The 13,820-nt window shown below is 39.0% G+C and overlaps 1 protein-coding gene across 3 annotated transcripts in view; it reads right to left on the bottom strand.

The window, feature by feature from the left end:
* Nucleotides 1-13,820, bottom strand: part of TNKS (tankyrase) — a 148,601-nt gene that overhangs the window by 53,168 nt on the left and 81,613 nt on the right. The window lies entirely within an intron of this gene.

The following is a 13,820-nucleotide window of genomic DNA, read 5'->3' on the forward strand; positions in this document are numbered from 1 at the left end:
CTTTAGAACACAGCCAGTAGTGCTTAATTGGACTGTTGAACAGGACAGACTTAGTACAGTAAAAATCAGACAAACATCAAGTCAGAAATTTCACACAGTGCTTTGTAACAGCTAATGACTGAAAATGAACTGAACAGCTCACCAATTCAGAATCTGTAAGTCACACAGTAACTCAGTTTAGAGCTCCAGTATATCAGACAATCTCTTGGGGAGGGGGAAGTTTCACTGTTTTCAGCTGTAAACCACTGAAGACCAAACCAGCTTGATTTCACATACACAGACAGTAGTGCTAGGGCAGAGCATCACTGGGCAAAAATGAGGATTACATACAGAGAGAAATGTTTGCATTCCTCTTCATCCTGTCACTTGGTAGAAGGAGAACAAATAAGTCATCTCCATTAAAAAGAAATTCTTCCTTGCAACTGAATACCTTTCAGAAATTCATTTTGGTATCGTACCACCCAGGTCACCATACAAAGCCCAGAGCCGGTCAGATATCAGGAATGGCATACCTCCTAGAAGTATCTAGAAATGTGTGCCAGCTACAAAGAATTGCGTCATGGATCACAGATTGAAGGAACATTCCTATTTTCAACTGTGCAGAAACCACAGCCGGGATGTTATTTTCAAATTAGTGTTGGACACCTCCAGACCAGGCGGATGTTCATAAACTGGAAGAAGAGATAAGGATGTATAACAAAGTTGAAATGGAAAGAATTAATTAAATGGCTGGAGAGTTAAAATGCATAGGAAGAGCAGAACAAAAATAATGCAAATACACTGGCAGAATAAGCCCTTCTTTGGAAAAGGTTTACTTGGGTGACAGACCAGGACTCTTCTGATTTCCAGTGACTATTAATTCTCAGAAGGCTGTAATGTCCAAACTACTGACTACTGTTTTTCTAATAGATCTGAACTTTGAGAGACAACACAAGTTTCTGAATGTACCTCTGAACCTCAAGACCAGGTGACAAGGCTTGGCAGCAGTTGTACACATTAACACAGTGACCCTGCTGTACTGCAAGTTGGGCTAAGTGTTGACAAGTAAGGGGTGGGAGATTTATGAGAGAAGATCTTCAATCACATAGATTCCTGGGGTAGGAAAGGACAGAAAAGATAACAAACATCATCTTGCACAGGCGTAGACAAAGAAATTAAGTGTCTCTGTCTCTTGGAGGTTAAAAGAAGGAAGAAGCAATGAGTGCTTTTACTTTTCTGCTCAGGAGCCCCTCCTGTTGGCATAGAAACAGCACCCCCCCAGAGAAGGTAGGGACCTGGAGGCAAAGAAGATATGCCCAAAAGCAGAAGAGGGTGAAGAGCAAAGATATGATTTCTGACAGGAGATAAAACATACAAGAACTGCAGGACCACACAACAAAGGAAAGTTTCATCTGCAGAGGAAGGCTTAAGGTGGATTATTAAAGATGACCATATAAAAGCTTTATTAAATCCCAGAAGAAAAACCTGGTCTCCCTGCCCAGCAGGCTTCTCTAGACAATGACACTTGACTTTAAAAATTATGGTGATCATTATCTTTGACAACAGGAAAGCAAATCCTTAATCCAGGTAGATAGCTCTGAAAGCTATTCTCTTAACAGTAGCTATGTAAAAAAGAAAATAATTCAAATTGATTACTTCAGAGAAAAGAAAAAGTCAAACAGACAGAGCATTGTTACCTGGCAGAAAAAGGGCTAAAAGAAAGGCCAGAAGACAAATATATTGTGAGACAGAAGGCACGAACCATGTTTGGAATGAACTTTAAAAGCAAAGATCAGTCTGATCCACAAGAAAAAGCAGGTATGGCAAATGGATAAAAGGGATCTCAGCTCCTCAAATACTAATTAGGAAGCTTAGTTTCCCAACAACTCCATACTAAGTTGCTGTCATTACTTTCAGAGACTGGTCTAGAAGCAGAGACTATAGAGGGAAACAGTAAGGTGCTGGGAGAGAGACTTAAATCTTTAAATGGGAACACCACCATAAATGGGGCACTAGTGATCCTTGACCTCTTCCTAAGTAAGAATTAAAATGTAACACACACACACACACACCCCGCAGCCCCTTCGGAGTATTTGCATGTATCTTAACCTACCACCCATTTGGTAAAACAGTTCCACAGAGTTCTGTCAGAAAAACAGAGCAACATCCCTACAAACCCATGGTATTCTCAGAAAACTTTTCCTCACAAGAATCTCTTTCATGTGAACGAATAAGTTTTGGCTGGGGATGGAACTGCAATATGAAAAACAAACTCTGGAGTTTCTGAAGTAGCATATGCAGTTCTCCCAGATTCAGATGCACTGAACAGATCTTTGGCAGCACTGAAGACAGGTTGAGATGGACTTTGAGTTGGTTTGTCAAGGAAGCAGGGGAGTATACATTGTTTCTTTGGTGACAGATGCTGGCACCTGAGGGAATAGTGGCTTGCTGAGCTACCTAAAGATGAAATGACAGTAAAGACCCACTCTCTTCTCCTAAGGGAACACTGTTAATGCTATTTAACACTGAACAGAGATGAATACTGCCTTGAAAGATATGGCAGGACACTACACAGGAATTACTTCCAGGATCATTGTGGACATTTTTGTTGTTTCTTTCCACCACCTAGAACCTGCCAGAAATGCAAGTCAAAAGTGGGGCAACTGAGGCATGCCTGGCTCTCGCAGAGGCAAGGGCAAGAAGAAACTGCCCCTGTGATGTTATTAACTAGTCATCTGAGGGTATCCAAACCTCTAGTACTCTAAGGAGCAGCTGGTAACCTCTGCCAGCTGGGGAACAAACTCATCAGGGCTGGCAGACCGAGCACACTGGCATGCAGGACTGTCCCATGTCAACAGATGGAACTTTGATTTGTTAAATCATGCACCGGATGCTGTGGTTCCAGCTTGTTGCATAGGGAAGAACAGATGCTCCTGCTGCTGATACGAGCAGAGGGGCAGGGACAGCCAAGTTTCTGTGGAGTTTCTGAAAGCATCTTAGCTCCAACCAGCACAGTCTGCAGCCTGTCTCAACCTGTCAGTTTTGCCAAACTGCAAGCTGCAAATGCTCATCGCTCCAAGAGGGGAGGATGTCACAACTTTCTCCCTTCTTCCAGCACAAATACATAGATTTTTATCTGTCTAGTCAGCCATTGTCAGAAGCTATGGAACCCTGTTCTTTAATTATTTGCTCAGGTTGCTGTTCTCTCTCTTTAATCTTTTTTTTTTTTGGTGTTGCTCCAGCAGCACAAATAAGTGTTAAGAAGAGGCTCACCTCCAAACAGCCATGGTGGGTGACTGGGGAAGGCCTGCACATAACACTAAAACCATCTGAAGAGGATGCATGCTAGAATGTAAAAGAACCAAAACTGTTGGTTTTTGCTGTTTCAGCCTCTTCTTTTTCCACTTACTATCAAAATATTTTTCTTATTACAGTCAGTTAACAATCCTGTATTGCCTTTTCTTTTTATATCTCTTATTTTTATCACTTATCTTACTCCACCTTTATATATTTACTTTGCTTCTCCTCCTTTTTCCACCTAGAAAGTTTCCAGGCTTCAGTTCATACGATTTTCACACTATTAAGAAAGAAGAAAGCTTCTCAGAATACATTAATTCAACCGTTCCCTCTGTTAAAATGACATTCAAACCAGAAATTCACTCATTTTATTGAAAGTGGGGTCAGAATGAACTCTGTTAAGAACAGATTGCATTTCGGCTCCAGTGCTCAGTATGAAATATTTATGCATTATATTTTGTAATTAAATTAAAACACAAAATATAAAATAATTCACAAAATTAAATATACAAAAAGCTCTTTTTGCATTATAGGGGTAATTTGCAAATTTTAGAATTTAATGCCTTTATAAATCCAGCCAAGTAGACTTCACTGTTCCTTTGAAGAAGAGTGTTGTAAAATACAGGAAGAAAGGCAGAGAATTTATCTTGTACTTCCTTTTAGTACATTTAAAAATTGAAAAGTTATGGTTATTAGAATATGAGTATTCTAAATAATTTAATCTGTAAGAAAAAAGTGTCTTTTGTAAGTGTATTACATTACTTAGAAAAGACTAATCAAATAACCTAAATTTTCTTGTTCATCACTGACACACCTATCAGCAACCACAATGCCCTGTTTTGTCATTTTCCTCCCCTTTTATTGTTCACCCGCTGCCTGCTCAATCAGCTTACACAACAGTTTTAGAAATGGTTATGTAAATACACCTCTTCCTGCATATAAGTATTTGTAGTTCTTTTCATTTAGAACTAAACTGATCACTCTAAATTATCCACACAAGCTATGAAATAAATGATGGGGTTGTATCAGCAAGTGATATGTGATGTGCTGAGAGAAATCAGAGGGGTAGGAAGGGCAGACAGACAAGCTTTGGTTGACTGCACAGGTGAAAATTTTGGGTGCTACCAGTGACTGTTTGACAGAGAAGGTGGCTAGAGAGGCCTCAGGAATAAATGCAATTGCTGAGCTGGTACCCAGTAACAAGTGACAGCTGGTGCAAAACCTTGCAGTAGAAGTTGCTCTTCACCAGTGACTACAGAGTGACACTTAGACATGTCTTATCTACAGGGGAAATGCTTGCTGAAATAATCCAGTATGACTGTGCTAACCTTCAGAAAGTGGAGTTATAAAAAATTTGTAAGTTTTGTTAACAATAAGCTAAAAGTGGTAGCTAAGAGAATTAAGTCTTTACAGACAGCATAATGACTACTAATGGAGAGAATACTGGAACTGCCGTGCTAATGCATACCTCATATTAGGAAGGGCTTGAAAGAGCCAGTGTGACTACCAGCAAACTAAAAGAGATTACTAGAATTAAGCAGGCATCATCCAAAAAGCTGAATTTACAAACTGAAGAAAATCACAAGGACCATAAACTTCAGCAGATTAAAGGTAAGAATACAATTAGGCAAAAACAGTTTAAGCAGTGACTACTGAAAGGAATTAAAACCAACCATAAATCCTTCTTCCAGCCCACCAGGGGTACAAAATCTACCAGACAGTCCAGGGGGGCAAGGTGATACAAGGGCAAGAAAGGGAGCTCTTGCAGGCAAGAAGTCGTTGTGGAGGAGCTAAAGGAACTGCTTGCATGGTATACATCTGAGAAGAAGTAACTATCATACCAGGACCCTAATGAGTGAGCGTGTGTGTATTTAGGAGCATGGTAAAGCCTGGCAAAGGCTCTGTCTGAAACTAAATTAAGCATAAAAAAAGGTAATGATAGCCATAATCACAATGAACATCAACAAACTGCCAGGACTGCATTCACCCAAGAGAGCACTGGAGAATGAAACAGGTGAATTATTAGTGGTATATGACCTTCACTTAAGACTGTCTTGGTACACGAAGACCTGGAAGTTACAAACCAATCATTAAAACATGTTTTGTGGAACTACTGGCCTGTAATCTTCACGTCTGTACCAGGAAAAATACAATATAGTAACAGCTAGAATTAGCAGACACCTGGATAAACATGATCTGCTTAAGAAGAGTCAAATGGTGTTAAGGGAAGTTCCACCTTTAAAACTCTTGGAGTTTTCTGAAGCAGTCAACAAACATGTGCATAAGGCTAAACCAACTGATACAGTCTACATGGGCGCTGAACAGAGTTTTAACTGAACTCTCATGAATAGTTTTTAGGGAAGATGATGTTAGGTCCTGAGATGGTTACATGAAGGCATGCAGAGTTGGAAAACATTATGTACAGCTAAATGATAGGTCTAATGATAGAGGGAGTCATAAAGTACTCCAATGTCAGACTCAAAAGTGAAAAGCAACAAGAAAGCAAAATGGTTTACTTCTTAGTACCTCTCATGCTCACACGCAGGGATTTTGAGAGGCAAGTGACACTAAGGATAGAAATGGCACCTACAGTATTCACTATAGTTGACCATATTCAGAAATCAAAGGTATACAGTCCACGGATTGAGCTGCTACATTTCAACTCAAACATAACCTCAGCAAGCCCTGTGAAGGAAAGGACCCCACTCTCAAGATCACAGAAGAAAAACCAGCAGTACTCGACAGAGCTGACAGAGCTAAATCTAGACCACAGCACTTAGTTAATGTGCATAAAATAGTAAATGGCAGCTCTGCCCAAATCTGCAAGTTTGACTTATTTTCTCTTTTTCTATACAGATGTGTAATAGCATAATGCAAGAAACTGTCCCCTGTGTGACGCTAATAATCAAGGGGAAACAATTCAGGTATAAAAAAAAAAAAAAACCTCGACAAACACACCTTTAATACATTTGAAGATTTCCTGAAGAGCATATTGATTAAGACCTAACAATTGAGACTTCCTAATTTTCAGAGATCAATATAGAGAGAATGGCTATGGAGTAAACAATTTCTTTCCAGTCCTTCAAGTGCACAATTTCTATTTATGGACATGACAGAGTACACTTCAAATAAGTCCTGAAGAAAATGAAAACAGGTGAAGGTGAATGAACTAATTTAAACTTTTTTTTGGGAAAACATTTAAGGTGTCATAACAGAAACTTAGAGCAGGTAGATCAGTTTTACATTTTATTCAAAACATATAATCTTTGGCTATAGAAGGTCTTAAGTGACACCACAGAGAGAAATTAAGCTCAATCACCTACACTGCATGAAGTCAGGGGACAGATTCTTGTGTTATCCACTTTTACCATGCTTGGCTGATGAAACAGGATGGGATCACAGCATAAGAAAGAGCATAACTTGTCACTACTTCTGATATGCAGGAATCCTGAGAGCTACCAAAATGGTATTTTAAAGGCAAAATACAGTTGTGGCCATTTAAAAAATGTTGTTTTTATGTGTGTACTGCATTGCGTACTTCTGTCCCAGGTACATCACAAACATTATAGCATTTGCTTTGCAACCTTTTTGTAATGTTGGAAATGCCACCTTTTATCACAGCGCTCCAGTACCTAGGCCCAGGAAAGACCCTTAATTTTGAGTGCAGACTTTTATTTGAAACATTTAACTTAATTATGGGGAAGTATAGCTATAACTGAAAAGAAAACAGAAATGTCTGCATCTGACCTACAGTACTTATTTTCACCACTGAGGCACATATTCACTAAAAGTTGCTTAGAACTTCTGCCCATCTTCTTCCCTCCTTCAGTCCACCTAGCATACACAGGGACAGGCTCTAAGGTTATGAAGCCCTTCACCAAAATCAAAGTTGGGAGTATGGACCATACAAATACATTACTGTGGGTCACCCAGGTATAACAGAATAACTGAGCTTGGAAATGAGCTCTGGATACCAACTTGTAGTCCAACCCCCGGCTGCCCTGAGTTTGCTCAGGTACTGTGAATGACTTCATAGCTGAGGTGGCATAAGAGCTTATACACACCAGTTGCCATGGAGCAGCTGGCATTTGATGACAAGTTCTCCCATGACTCTATACACGCTCATACCCAATACAGGTCACTGGTGAGGCTGCAGAAGAAGCATGAACAATTGTAGCACTTGCAGAACACAGCAGTCATTGACCACAGTAAAGAAGGATCTTAAATCCCCAATTTTTAAAACAATATGCTTTCAGAATAATAGATTTGTTTTAAACAGAAATAGACGTGCTCTGTATCATCCCTTAATTCTTTTATGCTACTTCATCAAAACCAGACTGACCCTTTATGCTAGTAAGCAGCAAGTGAGCAGATTCAGCAAATGCTTGTCTACCCAGTTATTCTGGAATAACTGTTTTGGCTTTACTCCACATGGAGATGTCTTTTTCTGGAAGAAAATGAGATTTTCTAGTTAAACACTTTAAAATCTATTTTTAAATTTTTTTTTTTATTAGACTAATCAAGGAGACAGATTATTAAATACCCCTGGGTATATGACAAAAATGCCTTGCATCAAGTATCTGCTCACAAGTTTTTTGCTCAAATATGCAGCTTTTGTTTGCATAAAGTGTATTTTCACAACACTTAAACAACAATCTTTATTATACGCAAGAAAATTTCTTCCAAAAGATGTTCCACGCTCATCTGAATACAATCTGTACACCACAAATGTATAGAACAAACAGACCTGTAGGTTTGTGGTATTAATTTTCATTTTTGTCACTGTAGCACAAGAAAAATGCACACAATTATAAAGGTTTATAGTGTCACTAGCACACAATCTGTTCACAAGTCTTGCAACGCACGACATTCTTCTTCAATCCCCAGCTCCTAGAGCCAAGAGAATCTCAACCTCTGCTCAGATCTGTAGGTTTAATAGCTGTAAAGAATAAGTTTGTGAAAACATGGATCGATCATTCCATACAGACTCAGAAATTGGAAGGCAAGCCAATTTTCTTTTGAACTGCAGGATTTTTCATGAAAATGGTTGAGAACAACCAGAATTCTGGAACAGGGACCAGCAAATCCATTTACCAGCAGCAAATTGGAGACTCCCTGCTAAGAGGAGACGTGTTTCACCTGATCTTGTTAGAATTCAATTTCTAGTTATCAGCCCTTTGTTCACAGGCTGATCAAGCTGGCTGCAGATAGAAAGGAGCAGAAAAGGCAAGAGAAAGAATTTGCAACTCCATTCAACAGAACATTACTTGGTATCAGAGATGTCTCATAGCAGGAGCTGCGGGGCACTCTGTCCTCCCCCAAAAATGCACGCATCTTGTGCAGTGGTTGCTTCAGGCCAAGGATGCTGGTACTCAGCACCACATTGCAGACCTCCTTAGAGTTGGATTTCTTACATCTGTACCCTGCATCCATGAACCTGGATGATGCCATGCACAAGAAGAATTAATGTCTGTATGGCAGAAAGGAGTGGCCTGAAGAAACAGCCTCAAACTCTAGAAGCAAGTGCATTTCCTATGACTCACAAAGTTTGATGCAAAGGTCTGTAACTGGTATTCCGGATCCAGGGTTGCCGACATCTGTTTTGGAAATGCAATGGTGTGGCAGAGGCGTAATACCAAGCATTAAGGACTGGTACTGGGAGCTGGTAAGGACTGAAAAGTGGGAATAAGCAAAGAAAGGCGCACTAGGAGCCAGAAGACAACAGTGAAATAAAATGAAGTAGGACCGAGTGCATGCTAGAAATGTCCTCTTAGTAAATAATTGCCTATTATTTTTTTCTATGGGATCACTGCCTCATCCACAGTGCTGGATGGTCTCGCCCTTTCAAAGAACAGAGGTGCATTGTTTGCAGGCTCCCTACAGAATCACAGAATCACGGAATGTTAGGGATTGGAAAGGACCTTCTACATTTTTGGTTTCCAAGTAGTGAGGCAGGAAGGGAAGGTGAAGGAAGGAAACCAATGCAGCTGTGGAGGAAATGCATCCTGTGCTGCCTTCTGGTAGCAATTACTGCCTCGTACTGAAAAAATACCTGAGAGCAAGCTGTTCACAGGTAATGCCATGGTATTCTTTGTTTCTCATACGGTTCATGCAAAAACACAAATGCAAAATGCAGCTGCAACAGATCAATGGAAACAATACTTTCAAAATAGGAAGCAAACATTTTATTCTACAGAAAAATATTTGTGGTGTGCTCCAAAGATCTCAAAATCTCAGATATCTGCTCTATTCTGAAAGAGATGAACCTTGAGAAAAGGAGCAAAGCAAACTTTTTTTTTTCAGTAATGTCTGACCAGAGGAGTTGGGTTCCTTTGCATGAAGAGAAAGTTTTATTCAACTGACAACCCAGTATTTTAGTGCCAGCATGATCTGAGAATGCATAACGCAATACAGGGGCAGGAGTTTATATACCAGCAAAAATCAAACTTCAAAACAAAAATCGCCCTCCCATTGCTAACAGCTACCATGTCTGCCAGATGCAGTTCACTTGGGAAAGCTGTCAAGAGATGATCTGGGAAGCCTGCCGTGTAAAGAAGAGGTCTCATCTGAATTGCACAAAACAGCGCTTCCATATTAGCTCAGATACTTCTTTATTTTAAAAATGGTGGCAACATAAATTTCTTTCAAGTGTCCACAACAGCTTTCCAAAGGAAATGAGGGGGCTAAGAGATGGCTTCCACTCAACCTCCAACCATGATACATTTCTATTTTAAGCCTGTCTCTCGCAACTAACTACTGGTTTAGGTAAACTGTGACTGTAGTACCGAGTCAGAAATCCAGCCCCCATGACAAAATAACACAGTTTTAGCTGTCAGTAGCAGATAGGAACATGTTGTTTTAAAATAGTCAAAAACATCTTTTGAAAATTCGCCCACAAGTGAGTCTTAAAAAAAGATGCCCCCAGAGAAAAAAAATATTTGAGGGAAAATAATGAGGGCTGTAAAGCATGTTTCTGGAGCCTACATAGCTTTATGTAGATAAAGATGTAAATAGGTGCCTTGGCTTTTTAACAGTGTGAAAGTTCGGTACCACCTGTTAACTTCAATACTACAGCATATCTTCTAGAAGTTATTACTTCTATAGATTACATAAGGAGCAAATGGTTTGGCAGAGCTCAGAGGCTGGACACAGTGAAATTCCAAATCGATTGGGAATATGCAGGTGATGTGCATTTTGGCTAAGTTCTGTTTTGACAGAGCAAATACTTTAGGAAGCTATCTAAACAGAAGTGATGTAACATGCAAATTTTACACTACACACACCACATACTAATGATTCTGTGATTTTTCAATCTCTTCTTTAAAAAAAACAAACAAAAAACAAAACAAGACCAATTGCTATGAAAAATTACTATTATATTTCAGCTCGGGCATTGCTTTTTAAAAAGCAAACAAAGGGGATAGTTTAAAAAAACAAGTTCTAGTGAAATTTTACCCTTGCATAACACTTATTTGCATACACTGTACCATATAGCTCTGCACTGCATGGCTCAGTACTTGTGCACTATTATTTGTGCCCTCATATATATTCAACAGGCACATAAGTCTTACTCAAAAATTAATCGTTACCTAGCTCAATGAAATAGTTGTTTCTCCAAGAAATTATTGTTGTTTTTTCTTGGTCATCAAAACAAAATCCTACAAATTACATAGGTCCTCGGTATGCAGGAATGCTTTAGCCAATATATAAAATTGCTCTTTTTGCACACACTCCTTCATTTTTCACTCCAGAAAATAATTGCAAGAGTAGCAACAGAGAATGAATTCCCTCTTCAGGCATCACCTGAAGAGCTTCAGTAATGTGGACACTTCTACAATGCTCATGATCTATCTAAACTGTGACTTGGGAGAGAAGAAGCAAGTTCAGTTTTCACTCCTATTCAGTCTTTGACCTCTATGCTAAATAAGCAGATGGACTGATGGTTATCAGCACCAGCTGCAGCTGTTTTAGCAGCATGGATGCTTATCCTGTAGGAATCAGACTCTGGCTATCAATACTTTTCAAAAAGGCTACAAGCAGCACACAAAATGCAGTAAGCTTTTGTTATATCCAACTCAAACTGCCATCAAAACAGCAAGCTACTGTCATCATTTTCCATCCCTTTTATCCATTCTATGAAGCACAACCTCACAGCAGATATGGTATTCAGGGAATCCAGGAACGCCAGATGTTAGCATATGTGGGACGCAGAAGAGGGAAAAAAAAAAAGGTAAACTGCATACAGCAATGAAATAAATAATAGTGTGATTAACAATATCCTGACAATTCTGCTTTTCAGTTCTAGTGCAGTGGGCATTAGAGGACAACTTCTGGAAAGTCACACTCCAAAGTATGAAAAAAGCCACTATCACCACATGCTATACAGGAAAAATAATTGCCCATTAAGTACTGGGACTCAATTTCCTCCCCTACAAGGGGAAATGTTTCCCTTATCACTGTAATCCTGGGCATCTCAAAAATGTGCAAAGCTGAGAAATGCACAAACTGGAGAAGGATGTACACAAGAGTTTGTGGATATGTCTGCACTGCAGAGTAAGTACGATGCTGAGAATCTCGGGCTACTCCAGGGTCTGTACTTCCTGGCCCTGACTGCTGCATTGACTCTGGTGCCTCACACTGTGGTAAGTTTGAGGCTTGAAAACTCAAGGGATATGCAAAAAATAACTACGAAAAGCATCAAGAAATGCAAAAGCCAACTTCCCAAATAGACAAATTCTCAGCTAGTGTAAATCACCATACATCAATCAGGAGGCAGCTACACCAGCTAAGACTTTCATTTACAAGAATGCTGTGCTGTAGGCTGAAAAATTCACTTAATTTGCAGGACAGGTTAGAATGATTAAACCCCAAAAGTGATCTTGCACTGGTTGCAGGACCTGGAATCTTTGCCTTGCAAGTGAAAGACTTAACAATTATACAGCACACTTGCTACAGAGAATTACTTCACTGTAAATAGTCTGCACACATACGGTGGGGGAAAAAATATCTAGTAGACATCATTAAAAAAATAATTAATATAAATGCCAAGCCATCTTAAAAGGAGTTTTAATAATAAGTGAATTTACCAACAACCAAACAGACAAGCAAATTATCAAAGTGTCCACGTTGATTAGCTTTAACTGCAATATGCTTTGAGCTCTGGGCATACATTTTCAAAGTAATTCAGAGACTGCAATTATACGTAAATGTTTGCCACTAGCATAGTATGAATTCTAAAAGCTTTATTTAAAAAAAAAAAAAAAATAGTGATAAATATTCTAGATAACATATCTGCAAGGGCTTATTCCCCTTCATATTGACAGAAATCACAACTCTTGGCCTTTGACCTTAAATCAATAGCGAAGGGGACCCAGTTACTCAGTAATGCACTGCTGCATACCACCATCCTTAATTATTACAACACAATGCGCTATTAATACCTAAATACAATCTCATTAGAGTGGTAGAGTCTTAAAAAAACAAAAGGAAAACGAAGAACTATGGGCAATATGTTTAACCTTAAAAATGGGGGGAGTATTTCATCAGTTCCAACGCAACTGAATAAAGCCCCTGTTCATTTCCCTGTCCTCAGATCATAAAATTGTTTTAAAAAACTGGATGATTCATAAATGTTCCATCAGTGATAAATGTAAACAAGTGAAAAACTGGCTGTTTTTTCTTTCACGTAGTAGGTATCATAGACATCACAATTGAGAATGTGTATTAAAAATAGGAATGTTTTCACAATGTAGCTACATTTTTATAAACAGCAATAACATGTCTTAATGCAAAGGCAGAATAAACTGGATTATCGCCATAGATTTCAGTGGAACTGGGCTGTTCCACAACAGCTTCAGAATGAGGTTTATAGCACACTCCAACACACTCCACAAAAAAATAAAGAAACCTATAAAGGTAAACACTCCCATTCTTTGAGTGAGATGTACTGTTAAACGTGAGAGATGTTTTTAAGAGATGCAGATTAAGAACATTCTGGTACATGGTAAAAAAAATAACCAACGTTTGTAAATCAGTCTAGACAGACCATCCTCTTGATATCTAAAATATCAAAAAATCATAGGATCTACTTCTCACTCCGTATGTTCTTCCCTCCTCCAGTTTCAGCCTAATCCTTAATATAACTCAAACATCCCTGCCAGAGAAAGTCAAAGCAATAATGTAAAATTTAAGGAAATGCAGAAGGTGTTAAACGTATCAATACAGTGCCAGTCTACGTGGCAGGGCATTAGGAACTAAGCTGAATACCAACCACCTCACCCAGATGATATTCAAATACAAATAACTTTCCTCCTTTAGTTATTTTATTCATCTAAAACAGTACATTTTGTTTTTCTTATAAAAGGTCTTAAGGATTCACTTTATGTGTACACCTGGGTCTGACATGTAAAAGACAAGACACACAAAATCCACATCTGCTGACTGTTGATCTGTCACAACGGCCAGCATCAAGTACAACAGCATTTAATTTCATAGTGAAAAGACATTACAGGTTTTCCCCCATACACTCTCTTGGTTTATACATC

This window comes from Streptopelia decaocto (genome assembly GCF_964273445.1).
Source record: "Streptopelia decaocto genome assembly, chromosome: 4".
NCBI classification, from domain to species: Eukaryota; Metazoa; Chordata; class Aves; order Columbiformes; family Columbidae; genus Streptopelia; species Streptopelia decaocto.